General features: G+C 46.0%; 1 long non-coding RNA gene across 1 annotated transcript; it reads left to right on the top strand.

Moving 5' to 3' along the window:
- Window positions 1–11,409: 11,409 nt before the first annotated feature.
- On the top strand, window positions 11,410–16,226 carry LOC150050510 (uncharacterized). The gene is made up of 3 exons (XR_016538727.1): window positions 11,410–11,447; window positions 14,830–15,094; window positions 15,338–16,226. It is a non-coding gene; the product is annotated as an uncharacterized LOC150050510 (long non-coding RNA).
- The last annotated feature ends 976 nt before the right edge of the window (window positions 16,227–17,202 follow it).

Raw genomic sequence — 17,202 nt, 5'->3', positions numbered from 1 at the left:
AAAATGAATGGCCGATATTAATTTTGCGCGTTTTAAAATCTTTGAGTATGAATGTGTGCGTGAATGGATGTGAATGAACACATTCGAGGTTAAATTGTCAGCATGCTGTATAGAACAATGGATGAATTTATACTTAAAACACAAAGGCAGTTGGCTAAATCTGAGTCTAAACTTCAAGAAAAGTATTAGGTTTGAATGTTTCCAATGTCTCAAAGGATTATTGCATTGTCTTAAAGAGAAACTGGTAAAAAGTATTTTTCTAAAGATCCTGAAATCTGCTTTTTAAAAATCTGGTATTGTAATGCATAGAGCTGTTTACATTGTAAACATTGTATCCTGTTTAGCCCAGAGGTATTAGGGAATTTGGAATTTATATTTTTAAATTAAAGTTTGGAGACAAGTATTAGAGATTTAAATCAGAATTTGTTAATCAATGTCAGAGGTGATGTGATTAGTGTTTCTTAAACTGCCCCCTAAAACGTATTAAATTGGGGAAAAGAGTTTTTAAAAGGAATGTTTAAAGGTTTATCTCCTTATGATTTGGTTTCATGCTACTTTGCAATTGGATGTATTTTAGAAAAAGAAGGAAACTAAGTCTGGACTTTTGGTGCACTGATGATGTTTGTAGCTCTTGCATTAAGGAAAAACTTACTTGAGTTAAAACTGTTGTTGGAGTTCTAGGCAGTAATCTAAACTGCAGAAAGAAAGAAAAAAAAAAGCCTCTTCTAAAGGAGGCCTAGAGGCAATGGGAGAGTCTTGAGCCCATAAGGGTTCTTCAACTGCAAATAAAGACTAAAGTGTTAAGTGTTTAAGCAAATATCAGTAACAGTATCAGTAAAAGTTTTAAAGAAAATTAGAAATGGGTTTCTGGACAAAATTTGGAATTGAAGTTGTCCCAAATGTTTGTTTCAAGAAAGAGAAAAAAAGGAAAATTAGGACTATCAAAATGATTGGTTAATTGCTATTTCAGCTTGCTCTTGTAAGTTTCCTTATAGCAATTTCCAACGGACCCATGGAGAGGGACAGAAAATCCTCATTCAGATGTAATTTTGGCCCTTACCAAATTCCAGGTAAGATCATGCTTAGAGACTATTTCTATGTTGACCACCTTGTTGCTTCTAATTGGAGTCAAGTGCCCTTTTGTAGGACTCATTGATCTGAAAGCTGTAGTTCTGAGCTAGCCCAGGCAAAGCAAAGTCCCTGTGAGACTGTGGTGTCGCATCTGCCAGCAGAATGCTGGTGGGGCAGAGTTGCTTTGGAGCTCAAAGTGGCAGAGTGCTAGCCTTGAGGTGGAGAGCTGAGGGACAGTGCCCAGAACCTGAGTTCAAGTCCAGCAACCAAGCAAGTGAAATGCCAATGGGACATTTATTCCTGTGTGGAGAGACACTACTAGGACAATGAAGCATCCAGATGCAGTAAGCCACTGCTTGGATGGCAGAGATGGTGTCAGATCCTAGAGTCACTTGTGCTTGGCCATTCGAAATTAATCAGAGCCAGGAGGTCATAGAATAGTTTGTAAGCATGCCTTACTACTGCCCATGTCTATTTACTCCATAACTGGGCAGGAACTTGTCAGGCATCTGTAATAGTGGGTAATTTACAATCCCGACCCCCCTGCATTTGCTCAAAACTCTAGCTGAGCAAGATTTGGGTTGAACACCAGCCACAAAATTCAGGAAAGTTTGTGAACCTGAGGCTGTGTCCCTATTGATCTGTTTAGGTCTACACTGATAACTGAAGCATTGTTAGGGTCACAGAGATTAAGTTCCCCAGACAATCAAGAAAATGTCTTTGCTAATGGGTGCTAAGTAAACTACATTATTGTAGCTAAAGAAAAAGTTTGTGCAGTTGTTAAATGTTTTATATGAACTCCAGTTTAGAGTAAAATATTGCTTCTAAAATGTAATCCTGGCAACCCCTTGGTAAAATAGGCTAAGCTTTTAGGGTCCCCGGCTAAGCATAGAGACAACGCCCCTGAGTCAGCCTGAATAAGTTATAGAAGACGGATCTTCGCCCACCAACCCCCTTAAGATGAAGGGACCAGAGTCATTTTTGGAAAATGAGACAAGATAAATTAGAGGTATGGAAAAGAGTAGTAACAGATGTGCAAGAGTGGAGACTGCACTTGGGGGGAATGGCTACAGGTTCAAGTCGTCTATACTTGTCTAGAGAATCCTAGCCTCGTTTAAAAGAAATCTGGTTACTAAAAATTGTCACCCTGGTATTACTTTGGAATCTCAACCCGATATTGTCCTAAAAACCAATGGGGTGCCAGCCTGCAAAAATGAATATGCTCAGGAAAAGCAACCAGGAAATCATTGGGAGACTTCACCAAAGTCAGGCCTTAGAGCAAGCTTCTCTAACCAGTCTGTGTAGAAATTTGCAGGTGACCCAGCAGGAGGTGTGACATTCTATTGGAGCTGCTGAGAGACAAGGTTGATGCCACACATCCTGTCCTGCCTGATTCCACCACTCCAAAGCTGCTTCCTGAGAGGACTGGAACTAAAGCCTTGGTGGTGGGACATTCTGTGATAAGTTCAAAGTCCTCTAGGTTTTTGCAGCCATTATGGTGACTCTGGATGTGGGGGGTTGCTATGCTTGGATGTATATTTCCTAATTGTGAGGGTTTTTCTTGGGTGCAGAACTAGGAGGGCACATTGTATGCTCCTCCAAACAAAAGAATACTGTCTACCCGAGTCTGATAACAATTGTTGGCCCCCACCCAGTCATGTGTTATCTTAGCTGGCACTGTTAACCATGATCCAATCCAGTCCTTATAGGCCTTATGGGGACCCTCAAAAATTGCCATCATGCACTGTCCTGGTCATCAAAAAGGGATTAACGCAGTGACCAGAGGAAATAATTTGGCCGATCGAGTTGCCAAGATGATTCTGCCTCTGTCCCTACTCCCCATTTGTTCAGACCAGGCAACTGGGTGCTCATCTGGAGACACAATCCTAAGACTCTGGAACCATGGTGGAAAGGGCCCTGCATGGTGTTGCTGATGAGTCCCACCGCTCTCAAAGTAGATGGAGTCACCTCACCGCCTGGGTCCATTACTCGCAAGCCAGACCAACAGATCCCTTTGCCCTGATTATCATGGAGATAGCTGGAAGGCCAGCAGACACCTCTCCAACTCTTTAAACTCTTTTCTTTTGTCTAGTTAATGGCAATCCACATCTCCCTTGGAACCAGACCTGGCAGGAGAACTTTGGAATCCCTGGGATAGGACCGGAGCTCACCGGTTCTATGTGTGTCCAGGCCACTCCCGATCCCCAAGTCAGATTCAAAAGTGTGGAGGAGCAGGACATGCATACTGCGCTAGCTGGGGGTGTGGGTCGACTGGACATATATGGTGGGACCCCCCCCCCCAGTTAAATTGAGTCCTCTATTTCCCACCTCCAAGAATCCCTTAGTTCTCTGGCTGAAGTAGTTATGCAAAACAGGAGAGGACTAGAGTTATTATTTCTACAGCAGAAAGGCCTCACAACCCCTTGGTGAGGAATGCTGTTTTTATGTAGACCATTCAGGGGTAGTTAAACAAACAATGGCCAAGGTTAGGGAAGGTTTGCAGAAATGAAAAAAGGAACTGGAGGCCCAACAAAGCTGGTTTGAAGCCTGGTGTAGTAAATCTCCCTGGTTCACCACTCTCATGTGTAGCTTATCAGGACCCTTAGTGATATTGTTAATTTTACTAACTTTTGGACCCTGTAATCTTAATAGGCTTGTGCAATTTATGAAAGAAAGGCTAGGAACCATTCAGTTAATGGTCCAGAGGAATTACTCCCCTGTAGGTGAAATAAACAAGGAAAATGATTTCATAGAATTGCTGGAATAGGATTCAGGATTGAATCCTCCCCCTGGGGACCAGCTGAGGGGGAAGTGTAGGGATGAAAAATACCCCCAGACTCAAATTATTCCCCTTCCACTAGGCAGAATAGAAACTCAGCTTGACTCAAAGATAAGAGTTTCGAACCCAGAGGATACATAAACAGGAAAGAACAGTTAATAAGTCACCTTATCTGAAAGGAACTTCTGGACCCTAATTAACAGTTGTTTGTGATTTTCATAATTGTAGAATGCCCCCCCCCCAACTTGCCTAGCAACTGTTTGTGATTTCTGCCTTTAAATACACTGTGTAAAACCTGACTCTCAACTCCTCCCAGCCTCGCTACCGAGTACCTGCAGAAGAGTTCCTTGCCTGGCTCGTATCCTGCAATAAAACCTTGCTGTTGCATTTCGGACACCTCGATCTCGGTGGTCTTCTTTGGGGGACCCCTCCTCTGGGCACAACATTAATTACAATAAAAATATATGGAAAAAAAAGATTGCTGGGTTCCATTCCCTGAATAAATAACTGAATGAATGAATGAAAAGGTCACATAACATCTCAGCAATGACAGACACTGGTAAACTTTCACCAAGCCTGTATCTTTTCCTTCCTGGCCCAGATAGTCCCACCCTGCCTTGTAGGTACCTGGCCCATGGGAACACTGTAGGCAGCAGTCACATTGACTGGACCCTAGAATCTGCCTTGAAGTCTTCCAGTCTTCTCTGTTGCTGGGCAGATGCCGGAGCTGCAGAGGACGGCTCCCAGGGCCCAGAAGCTGAATGGAGAACCCCTACCAGCCCATTTTGGATTCTGGGTCGTGATGGGGACCAAATATAAATCTAGGAAAGGCCCTACCCTCCTCTATCTTGCTCACTTTTTGTCTTTCTTCATCTTCTTTGTGTGGCCTTTCTTTTGGGGTGGGGTGGGGTTTGTGGTTGTTTAGCAATACTAGGGTTTTGAACTGAAGGCCTCAAGCTCATAGGCTGGCGCTCTAACACTTTGAGCCATCCTTCCAGCCTCTCTCTGATTCTTGCGAAAGAACCCATATTCTTGATTGAAAGAAACAGGAGCCATGCTTTCCTCCCAATCTGATCTCAAAATAAATGACTTTGCAAAATGAGTCCTGGGTTGAGGTGGCTGGGCCGTTCCAGTGTTGGCAGAGTTGGAGGGCACTTGAGGAGGGTGAGCCACTCCCAGGAGCTGTGTTGGGGTGTGGAGTGGTGGGCAGATTCCTCCCTTCTCAGAGCCAGGACAACCCATGCATGCCTATTGAAACCACATTTCCTGACACACTCAAGACCAAAACCCATCCCAGCCCAAGAAGCTTCCTGGACTCTTCTCTGAGACTTTTGTGCTGCAGTGATGGCCATGGGGGGCAGGAGATGTTGAGGGGCCACAGAGAGACCCTGGGCTCTGCTAGCTCCCTAAAATCCAGACCAGACAACTGCCTAGAACTTAGAGCAACTTGGCCACAAACACAACTGGTCCACACAGCCTCAAAACCTCCGCCCCTCCCACAGGGGGGACCAGATGGTTCCAGCTCGGGCTGGAAAAGGCCCTCAGACTTCACTTTACCATCTAACCCCTCCCTGCCAGCCACTGCCAGCCACTGCTATTGCACCAAGAGGAGCAGCGGGCCATCAGAAGAGAGACTACCCCTCAGCCTTCACAGAGCATTCAGAAAGGCCACACTAGGAAGCCCTGAGAGCTATCGATGCCTCCCCTGAGCTGTCCTTGAGGAGCAATGAGTCACACCAGATGTGCATTAATTAACCATGGGAATAGCACAAAAGGTGGACAAAGATGTTTAGATTCAGCACTGAAATCCATCTGGTAGCAAAACTCTAACTCAAGAAAGTATGCAACTATGAAAGCATTAGTTTTACTGTTTGCAGAAATCATAATGTATTGGCTTGGGAATATTCGTGTAATCATTATGGAAAATGAATCCAGTCTCCGCTGATGTGTTCTATGACCCAGGCCATGTGTTCTTCTAAGCCCCCAAAATACTGCAAAGCCTCACATGCACTGGTGCCCCCAGACATCAGGGTTCCAGTTGCTGACCTCAAACAGAAGCTCCCACAAGCAGGTCAAAGAAGGAGTTTCTTTGAAGCAAAGGTTAAGTTGCCTTACCTGGGAAAAGATGGATTCTCACATCCAGAATAAGCACTCTGACAAGAGCAGCCCCAGGCCTGGCATTAGAGACCAGGGGTCACAAAAAGTCACCTGTCATAATTGCTTTGGTGACAAGCAAGTAAGTGCTGGCTGCTCACATGTGATACACATCTCAGGTAAGACACAGTTATCAGCAGGAATGAAGCCTGAAGTCTACAAGGACCTCAGCTGAAATGGTTAAACGTTCAAATAAAGGAAATGGTAAGGGGAAACTCGCTATTGCCGCCCCCCGCCCCGCAACCTATGCCTTGCCAGGCCTGATAGAAACTTACAGACCCCCCCTTCTTTATTATGTCTTCATTTTTCTCTGTGATCAATATCTTTCCATGGAAAGCACTGACGGTTAATTATCAATGAAACATGTTCCTTGTAAACCCTCACCGCTAGGAAGGAACAGCCAGTTCTTGGATCTTGTCCAGTCATCATTCTGCCATGCTGTGGTTTCAGTGGACTTTCTGCAATATCAGAGATGTGCAAGAGAAGAGCCATTGAATCCAGGCCCTGCAAACCAGCACAATTTGAAAAGAACCATCTGAAAGTCTATCTTAGCATTGCTGAGGTCAGCGGATGAAAGCGTCGTATTTGAGGGAGTCTGGCAGGGGATTTAGGGAGGAGAGGGAGGCACTTGTTTGGATGGATAAAGTCAAGTCCAAGATGAATAGTTGCCCCTCCCAGGGAATTTAAAGGATGGAGGAAAAGCTTAAGTCGTTTTATCCTCTGAGTTGAAATTCCAGCCAAATTTCATCTTCGGGGATTTGAGTTGATGGGTCACAGACTATCAGTTCATTCAGTCTCCACTAATTCATTGTGCTCTACCTGAGACGGACTGTCTAGCAGTGTCACAAACCCATTGATTAGCCAATGCCATGATCTCCAAGTTACCAGAGACGTAGCTTTGTCATAGGTCTTTCCACAAACCTCCATGAAGACCTTAGGATCACAGTTGTTTACAAAATGATTGGAAAAGGGAATCATAGTAAAGCAATTTATGGACAAGGCCTAAAGTAGTCCATGATTAAAGATCTGATCACCATGTATAATCTGCAAATATATTTGATATTTCTATGGCATATGGTATTTTTCTCATGGGAATTATAAACATCATATGTTTAGGAATTTCAGACAATTTTGGAATACATACCAGTAATTCATACAAATAGAAGCCTGACATGTGTCTTGTAAGGCCTAGCTATCTGTCCCTATTTCTTAAGAACACTCTGGAAATTACAAAGTTTGTTCTAAATCAAAAAGAGTTCATTTTAGACTTGAAGGTATGGCTCAAATGATAGAGCGCTAAATATACTCTGTTTCTCAGGCCAGTTGCCTAAAAGAAAAAAAAGTTTTTATTATTTCTTATAAGCACAAATCAATATTTTAAGAAAATTTTGTTGTAACACACAGAGTAAATTTTAGTTTTGCATTAGTATAATTTAGCTTTTTATAAAAGCTTAATTTCCATTTTTGCTGTTACCAGAGCTGGAACTCAGGACCTCTCACTAGTTTGACTTACTTGCTCAGCCGGTATTCTACTAGTTGAGCCATGCCTGTAGCTTTGCTTTTTGCTGATTATTTTAGAGGTGATCTCTCTCAGACTTTTTTTTTTTGCTGGTTCTGGGGCTTAAACTCAAGTCCTGAACCACAGCACCACTTCTGGTTTTTTTCTATATATGTGGCATTGAGGAATTGAGCCCAGGTCTTTGTACATGCTAGGCAAGCACTTTACCACTAGGTCAAACTCTCAGCCCCTCTCTTCTGCCAAAGGCTGGCTTGCACTGTCATTCTCTCAATCTCAGACTACTGAGTAGCTAGAATCATAGGCGTGAAACACTGGCCTGGTTTAAAATTTGTTCAGATTCTCTCTCTCTCTCTCTCTCTCTCTCTCTCTCTCTCTCTCTCTCTCTCTCTCTCTCTCTCTCTCTCTCTCACACACACACACACACACACACACACACACACACACACACACACAATTTTCTTTCATAAGATTCTTCTTCCACAAACCTCTAACTTGCCTGAATTGTTACTAGAGTTTTAGGGCAAAAGTTCCAGCTCTGGAACTTCAATAGAGGAGACTCAGTTACTAGATTAAGAGCTGAACAGGGGTAAACGGCAGAGGGAGGAGATCTAATCACCACAGCCACATTGGGAAGGATGAATAAAAGGTGTTCAGTGACTCCATCTTTAGTGTTCCAGCGTGTGTTTTGGGAAGCATATTAGTAACAAGTCTGGGTCACACTGTGTCTTGATCTTTATCTCAGGATGCTCAGGAAGGGTCTTGTTAGGTGAAGTCATTATGGCCTAGAGGATGGATCTGATTTGTCACAAGGTGTTTATGTACCAGCTCTGTTGTTTATGGAATCCAAGGGGAGAAGGGCTCAATGCAAGGAGGCAGATGCAAAGTCAAGGCACAGACACTGCCTCTGGCCTTTAGTTACTCAGTCCCCATTTTCAGGACCAAATGAAGAGTCCAGGGCTTTTAGTCAAAGAAGCTGTTGTTGCCTTCTCCCCCCCACTTTTTCCTTTCCTTCTTCCTTCTCCTTCCTTCTTTCTACTGTTTTCTCCTCTTCCTCCTCCTCCTCCTCTTCCTCCTCCTCTTCCTCCTCCTCTTCCTCCTCCTCCTTCTCCTCTTCTTCCTCTTCCTCCTCCTCTTCCTCCTCCTCCTCCTTCTCCTTCTCCTTCTCCTTCTCCTTCTCCTTCTCCTTCTCCTTCTCCTTCTCCTTCTTCTTCTTCTTCTTCTTCTTCTTCTTCTTCTTCTTCTTCTTCTTCTTCCCCTCTCTCCCTCCTTCCCTTCCTTCCTTCTTCTTTCTCCCTTTCTTTTCTCTCCTGATAGTACGGTGATTGAACTGAAAGGCCTCGCGTATGCTAAGAAGGTGCTCTTCCACTTGAGCCATGATTACAGTTTCTAAGGAGCTGTTATACAAATCATTATCTTTTTACTTTTTAAATCCTTAGGACAAAAATTTACTTTCCTGGGCTGGGAATCTGGCCTAGTGGTAGAGTGCTTGCCTAGCATGCACAAAGACCCAGGTTCAATTCCTCAATGCCACATACATAGAAAAAAGCCAGAAGTGGTGCTGTGGCTCAAGTGGTAGAGCTCTAGCCTTGAGAAAGTCCAAGACAGTGCTCAGGCCCTGAGCTCAAGCCCGGGATTGGCAAAAAAAAAAAGTTCCTTTTTGGCCATTGAAGAGAGTATCTAGTGACTTTCAGTATAAATCAAGTCTGACCCCTACTAATAGTTTTGGGGAGGCCTGCATCTCAGTAGAAACTCACCCTCAGATTTATATATTTCTGCATATTTCAGATCTTGTGTCCCCTATAGGTTTGTGTGATGATAAAGGCTTGCTCCCCAGGGGGGAACCACGGGGAGGTGGCACAGTATTTAGTAGGTGGGGCCTACTGAGATGTCTTCAGACCATTGGAAGTACCCTTGAAGGAGCTTTGGGAACCCCAAGACCCTTCCTCTTGATGTACTTCCTGAGTGACGTGATCAGCTTTGCTCTATTGTACACTCTACCCATGGTTCGCTGCCTTGCCACAGGCCCAAAACAGGGATCATGCACCACAACTGTAGCCTAAAGATGGATCTTTCTAGAAGCACAGACTCTTCACTTGGTCGGAAGATAGCCAAAGGGGAACTAAAAGCAAGCCCCAAGCCCAGTAGCCATACCTCTGGGTTGTATGCATTGCCTTTGCTCTCAGCCATTATCTTTTATGTCACCTGGGACTCTAGGAGCTAAAGGACTAATGGGAAAACACCTTGTGGCAAGAGTCAGACCTTACACCCTGGCAGCAAAAGGTTTTCTCACTGTGACAGTCATGAGATGATCAACCAGACCACATCCGCGACTGGAATTCCTGACACAAAGACAGAGACACAGACAGAGAGACAGGAACAGAGACTGAGGCAGAGAAAGACTGATCCTTTGAACCAAGAATAAGGATGGCCATTTGAGAAAACAAGATGATAGTTTACTAGAATAAGTAATCTAAGCAACATTTGAGGGGTCTCATAGATTTTTTTAAGCCAGATGCTGGTGTTTCTCACTTGTAATCCTAGCTACTCAGGAGGCTGGGATCTGAGGATCACAGTTCAAAACCAGCCTGAATTAGAATGAGACTCTTATCTTCAATTAGATACCAGAAAACCAATAATGGTACTATGGTTCAATGTGGTAGAGTGCCAGCCTTTAGCAAAAAAGCCCAGGGACAGCACCCAAGTCCTGAGTTCAAACGCTATGACTGACCCCCCCCCCAAAAAAAAAGAAAAAAAAAAGAAAAAAAGACAAGGATATGGTTCCTTCAATAACAAGAAGGACAGAAGTAAGTTTAAAAAAAAGAAAGAAAGTCAGGGGCCGGGAGTTTGGCCTAGTGATAGAGTGCTTGCCTAGCATGCACGAAGACCTAGGTTCAATTCCTTGGTACCACATAGAAAAAAGCCAGAAATGGTGCTGTGGCTCAAATGATAGAGCTCTACCCTTGAGAAAGTCCAAGGACAGTGCCCAGGCCCTGAGTTCAAGGCCCAGGACTGGCAAAAAAAAAATCAAAGTCATTGATTGATCATTGTTCAGGTATACATCTAGGTAAGATGTAGTAGCATTCTCCAAGTTACTGATACTCTATTGTTTCAGCAGGTCTACCAGAAGTAGGGTGAAGTGGTATAGAAATGGTTAAAGCAACACTAGTTGGTGGAAGTTTGGAGTCTGGAAGACATGACATAACCCACATCCACCCAGCCTGGCAGGCCCTGCAGACCTCTGCATTTAAGATGCTGTATCCTGTCCTGCTTGCTTTACCACAGACACCATGGTAAGTCACTTTAAGGTCACTTAATCCTTATAATAATGCTCTGAAGTAGAACTTGAAGTGGCATGATACTTGTTTTACAGATGAGAAAAGCAAAAGAGAGAGGTGTAGTGACTTGCCCAAAGACATGCTGCTGGAAATGGTTGGTGCTGAGGTGTGGACCTGGCATCCAGGCTGGTTCCAGGCCCTCACTGAGCTGGGGTCTTAGTGGATGGTAACCAGCTGAGCAGTTAGGGCCATGTGCACTCAGAAGGTGTGCAAGAAGCATTCTCAGGGGTGGGGGGAGGGTCCACTGTTGCGGGGTTCCCTGGGACGGCTGGGGTTTGCAAGGAAACTCTCATCCTACCATGGAACCACCCCCCCCCCCCATTCTGAGGCTGGCTGGTAATCATGACGCTGAGCCCTACAAACCCCACTGAGAGGGAGGCTGGGGCCTGGAGACACACACTGTGCTTTCAACAAGGCTTTGCAACCCCTTTGCGGGTCTGCAGTAGTCACTTGGCCAAGATCTAGGGAGAGAACCCAGAAGTGCGGGCCCCTGTCTCTGCCCCCAACTCCATACCTTCCTCTGAGCTTTTCACAGACACATGAGACCCTCGCTGACTTCCCTATGGACCTGGACCTCGCTGGAAAGTCGGTAGGTGTACATCTTTGCAGAGGGAGGTTAATATGGACAGTCAAACATAGAAATGCCTGACTCCTCACCCCTAGCTTTGAATTTGAAGTCTTTTTTTTTTTTTTTGCCAGTCCTGGGCTTGAGCTCAGGGCCTGAGCGTTGTCCTTGGGCTTTCTCAAGGCTAGCACTCTACCACTTGAGCCACAGCACCACTTCTGGCTTTTTCTATGTATGTGGAGTGCTGAGGAATCGAACCCTGGTCTTCATGCATGCTAGGCAAGCACTCTTACCACTAGGCCAAACTCCCAGCCCCGAATTTGAAGTCTTTAAAAACTCACCTAAAATTAGTGCTGACCATGGACACATGTCCACTCCTCCTGAGGCCTGCCTGGTTCTGTGGAGATCTAGAGAAGAATAAGACCAGGCCCTGCTCTTGAGAAGCATGCAGAGAGTAGAATGAGGACAGAATCAGGCTCAGGCTCAGACTGGAAGAAAGGGGAAAGGGAGAGGGAGAGGGAGAGGGACAGGGAGAGATCTGTGTGTTGAGGATGCACAGAGCCCCCAGAGCTGGATGAGAAAGGAGTAGCCTGGATGGGGTCATTTGGCAATATTCCTGAGTGCTGCAGGCCAGAGACTGCACACATTCATCTAGTTCTGGAATTCCAGAGGAATTCCACAGAACTTGTAAAAAAAAAAAAATGGCCATCTATCTCCTGGGACAAAAGCATCCTGTGAGGAGATAACAGCAAGTAAGAGGAACCAAACAGACCTGTAGAGTCTGGGGAGGGGATGATGGATGGGGACCCTCATCAAACCCAAGGGGCTGAGGCCTGGTGGCTCTGGGAGAGCCATGATTGAGACAGCAACTTGCTTGTGCACAGCACATCCCAAACCAGAGGGCTGGTTGATTATCACTCGGGGCTCCATTGGATGTACAGATCTCCTACCCCAGCTGATTCAGACAGGAGGGGACCTCTCCCCACAATGACATCTCTCAAGAGGTTGGGGAAGAGTGATCTAAGGTAGGGCTCACATAAAACCCAGCACTGGCTGGCACAGGCAGCTTTTTGGCCAGTTCCTGCTGTCCTTACTACACTCATATGGGTTGTTTGCTCTATTTGATCACAAAGAGGCTCAAAGACAGGTATAGCAAGACAAGTAGGTATCTGGATTTCTGAAACCCAGGTCCACCTATCCTCCCTCACCCCATTCTCCAGGTTACTTGATGTGGCAGGAATGGCTCATTTGCCTTCTGTATCTACTATCCTCTTCCTTAGTAACAAAATCTCCCTGTTGACCCAGTCTTCTCTGCAAGTAAATGTGGCCATTTACTCACAAGTAAATGCCAGCCTTTGAACTTTGGCATGTCAGAGAAACTTCTGTCTTTTCCCAACTACTGCCATTCTGGGATTTTCTTTCTTCCTTCCATTCTTTCTTTCCTTCTTTCTTTTTCTTTGTTTCTTTCTTTCTGTTGGTTGTGAGGCTTGAACTCAGGGTGCTGTCCCTGTGATTTTTCACTCAAAGCTATCACTCTACCATTTTGAGCCATAGCTCTGCTTCTGCTTTTCTCGTGGTTAATTGGATATAAAAGTTTCACAAACTTTCCTGCCCAGGTTGGCTTTGAACCATGACCCTCAGATCTCTGCTTCCTGAGTAGCTAGGATTACAGGTGCGAGCCACCAGTGCTGGCTTCATTCTGGGTATTTCTATTGTGTGAAAACAAGGGATGCTAAGTCTTTCTCATAAATATGAATCAAGTGAGAACCTCCTTTCCTCCAGACTCTTTTTTTTTTTGCCAGTCATGGGCTTGAGCTCAGGACCTGAGCACTGTCTTTGGGCTTTCTCAAGGTTAGAGCTCCACCACTTGAGCCTCAGCACCATTTCTGGCTTTTTTCTATGTATGTGGTACCGAGGAATTGAACCCGGGTCTTCGTGCATGCTAGGCAAGCACTCTACCACTAGGCCAAACTCCCGGCCTCCTCCAGACTCTTTCCAGGTCGGAATCAGCAGGAACTGGGCAAAGACCTAAGGTCAAACTCTAATGCCAAAAAAGGGACTCTGGATGTATGGAGCCTGCAGGTCCAGAGTAACATCTAGTGTACAGATGTTTTCTTGAGCTCATGGAGTTATAAGAACAAGCTGGCTGGGAAAGTGGCCTAGTGATAGAGTGCTTGCCTAGCATGCATGAATCTCTGGTTTGATTCCTTGGTACCACATACACAGAAAAAGCTGGAAGTGGTGCTGTGGCTCCAGTGGTAGGGTGCTAGCCTTGAGAAAGCTCAAGAACAGTGCCCAAACCTTGAGTTCAAGCCCCAGGACAAGAAGAAGGAGGAGGAGGAGGAGGAGGAGGAGGAGGAGGAGGAGGAGGAGAAACACTGCTGTAGACCCTGTAGCACTCAGCTCTTCATTCTGCAAGGCTCTGTCTTCAGGTCAGCCTGTGGCCCAGCATGTCCACAGGCTACCACGCTCTAGGGATGATGCTGCCCCTGACCCCAGCATTAGGACACACACGTGTAATCTCCGCTTCCCAGGAGGAAAGCAGGGCTCAAGGGGACTTATACAAAGCCACAGAGCCGAGTCTGTGCTCAGTGGCATTCCAGGCCTGCTCTGTCTGTCAGCATTGGGGTTTGCAACCCCATCACTTTCCAGGCTTCCCCTGCACCCCCCGCCACTGTCCTGGGGCTTGAACTCAAGGCTCTGGCACTGTGTCTGAGCCTCTTTGTACTCAAGGCTAGTGCTCTACCACTTGAGCCACAGCACCACTTCTGGATTTTTCTGAGTAGTTTATTGGGAACAAAAGTCTCATGGACTTTCCTGCCTGGACTGACTTCAAACCATGATCCTCAGATGTCAGCGTCCTGAGTAACTAGGATTAAAAACATGAGCCACTGACTCCTGGCTTTCCCAGCCTTTTGCTAGAGTCTCACAGAGGAGGACAGAGAGATCCCAGGGAAAGGAATTACTTAATGGCCCTGTCACGGTTTCACACTGGGCCATTGTACTGTGATCAACTCCAGTGGGGCTGAATATCCATTCTCAGTGCCTGGCAGAGCAGCTTGGGGAACTTGGGTGCTGAACACATGGGGGTGAGGGGCACAGGAAGCCACTTACCCTCCCTCAGCCACACAGAACTGCAACAGGGCCTGGGAAGAAAACCCTGGGCTCTTCCTCAGGCATGGCTGCCATCCCATCTCGCCCGCCTTCTCCTGGTCATCAACAGAGACCATGTGCCCCAAGTCTGGCACCTTCACACCCAATCCCTCCATACCTCTTACCAGAGATGCCCACATTGAGCTTTGGCTCATGCCCAGTCCATGGGGTGAATTCAAGCACTGCCCCACCAGGCTACTGAGAAGAGAGGACTGGTAAGATAACAAAGGCCCATCTCCTCTTCTGGTGCCAGGTACTCACTTAAACACTAGCCATCATGGTGACAAACTTCATGCAATTGTATGTGATGGGAAGAGCTGATCTGGAAATCCTTGCCCAGATGCATCCACCCACGGCACCTGTGCCCTGTACTGAGCTGCACACCTGCTCAGATGGCTTCCCTTCTATCTCAGGACCCCCACAACAGTGGCTGGAACTGCTCACTCATCCCCCCATTATTCCCCAATCCACACCAAGCTCCTCCTCTCTACCAGTTGCTGAGCTAAGGCTGGAGATGGGTAAGTAAATGACCCCATTCATCTAGTTACCTGGCTAGTGAAGTTAGCCCAAAGCATAAGACTCTCTCTCCCTCCCTCCCTCTCTCTCCCCCCTCTCTCTTGTACAAAATAATGTGTTTCCTTAGGATATTTTCATAATACATACAACATGCTTTGATCATATTCACCCCTACATGACTCTCTCATCACCCAATTCCCTTCTTTTCCCTAATATTCTCTTAATTTCATGTTCCCTCTATCCAGAGTCCACATTTGAGAGAAAACATGTGCTGCTCATTGTTTTAACTAACATGATGATCTCCAGTTCCATCCATTTTCCAGCAAATAACATGATTTCATTCTCGTGGGACTTTGTGTGCAAGGAAAATGATAGCAGGTCTGTGGGGAGATGAGCGAAAAGGACTTCCAGAGAGAAGATACATCCCACCATTCTTTCCCAGGCTCCCCCACAACTCAGAGTGGCCATGTGATCCAATTGTGGCAGGCCAAAGTGATAAGTGCTACTTTTGAACCTGACTCTCCCAAGCTTGTTTTCTGACAGGCTGGAAAAAAGACAGTACACAGGATGGCCTTGAGATTTCCATGAAGAGGCTTGGCCTTGAACCCAGGACCAACCAAGAACTCTGTCCTGCCCTCCCCCTCTGCCATGTATCTGTAACCTCCGGTATTCTGCAGTAGCTAGTAACCCTAATGGCTGTCTTGAAAGCCCACTTTTTGTCATCATGTAACACTTCCCTTCCAAACTTTTAACAACTGCCCTGGTAGCTAAGTTACCAAGGCTGTTGTCACAACTTAATTCTTGATTGAACTGCAAAGAACACTTCTGACCAGTAATTCCTTCCCTGAGTTCTCTATATTCCATTTTGTTTTCTTTGCTGTTGGCTGGAATCAGATCCTCACCTAGATTTTACAGCAAGGATCAATTCCTGCATGCTTTACCGTATATCTCTGGTGCCTCCATAAACAAATGTCATGCTGAGTACAGGAAGAATTTAGGGAAAAATATCTCTCTTCAACTCTCTCTCCACTTCTCAGGAGACACGGACCACTGTGTATGGCATAGAGAAGCTCAGACCAGCCTGTATCCCCCATGGTTCCCAGTGGGATCTCAGTGATACACTTAAACTGTGTGATGGAGATTAGTTTAATAAAGGAATTACATACCAAAATGTGGTCACTTTATGGTTAAAGCTACTTCCTGCCTTTCTGCCGCCTACAGTGTAGGCATAGAATAAGCTTAGCAAGATTACTAGACTTACTAAATTCTCCTTTCTTGCCTTATTTCTGCACTCCCAGTTCTGGGGTTCCTGGGATCCTACCCAAACAAGCCAAACTTTGTCTCAGGCTCTGCTGCTTCAGAATCTCTAACCCAGAAAGTGGAGATCAGGGAAGCTAACAATGGGTGGTGGGATGGAAAAAAAAAATGGGGCTAGTAATGAAAAAGTGAGAGGAGCCATTGCCTTCCAGAAGGGACCAGGCGGGGGGAGGGGAGTAGGGGACCTGTAGAAGAAGGAAGCTCCAAGAGGAGGTAGGCCTGCCAGGAGCCAAGGTCTTGATAGAGAGACAGTTGCCCTGGTGACCAAGCAGAAAGGGAAAAGGAATAAGACATCCTGGCCTCTCCTTGTCCATGATCTGTCCATGCCCACCACCAACTACACAGGCAGAAGCCAGGAGGTGTCATCCACAGGCAAGAGTGGGGCCTATGCCTCGAGAAATGCATAACAGCCTTGAGGTTCACAGTCTAGCTGTCTCCCTGTTATCTCATCCACCTGGAAAGCAGAATTTCCATAGTCTAGGATAGTGCCAGGATATGAAACCAAGACACAGAAACTGGAGGACTGGGGTTGGGAGGAGCCAGCATTTCTGTGCCCAATCCTGAAGTCTACCCATAAAATATTGGCTGGAAATAACCACAGCTTTGGGCGTCAGGTGCCAGCACTGAGCTTAACAGGGTAAACTCAGTCTGCTCTTCGTCACACTGGCTGAAGTCAGGTTTCCAGCTAAAAGCCCATCTAGAGGGTCCAGCATGCCCTGTATAACATGTCTGATGTGGGGCGGGGGCAGAGGTTGACTGAAAGGAAAGGCTCGGCTGGACTGAGGATTTCAGT

Source organism: Megascapheus bottae, chromosome 18 (assembly GCF_031878675.1).
Source record: "Megascapheus bottae isolate mThoBot1 chromosome 18, mThoBot2.hap1, whole genome shotgun sequence".
NCBI lineage: Eukaryota > Metazoa > Chordata > Mammalia > Rodentia > Geomyidae > Megascapheus > Megascapheus bottae.
This window is presented reverse-complemented; position numbering and strand designations above follow the sequence as displayed.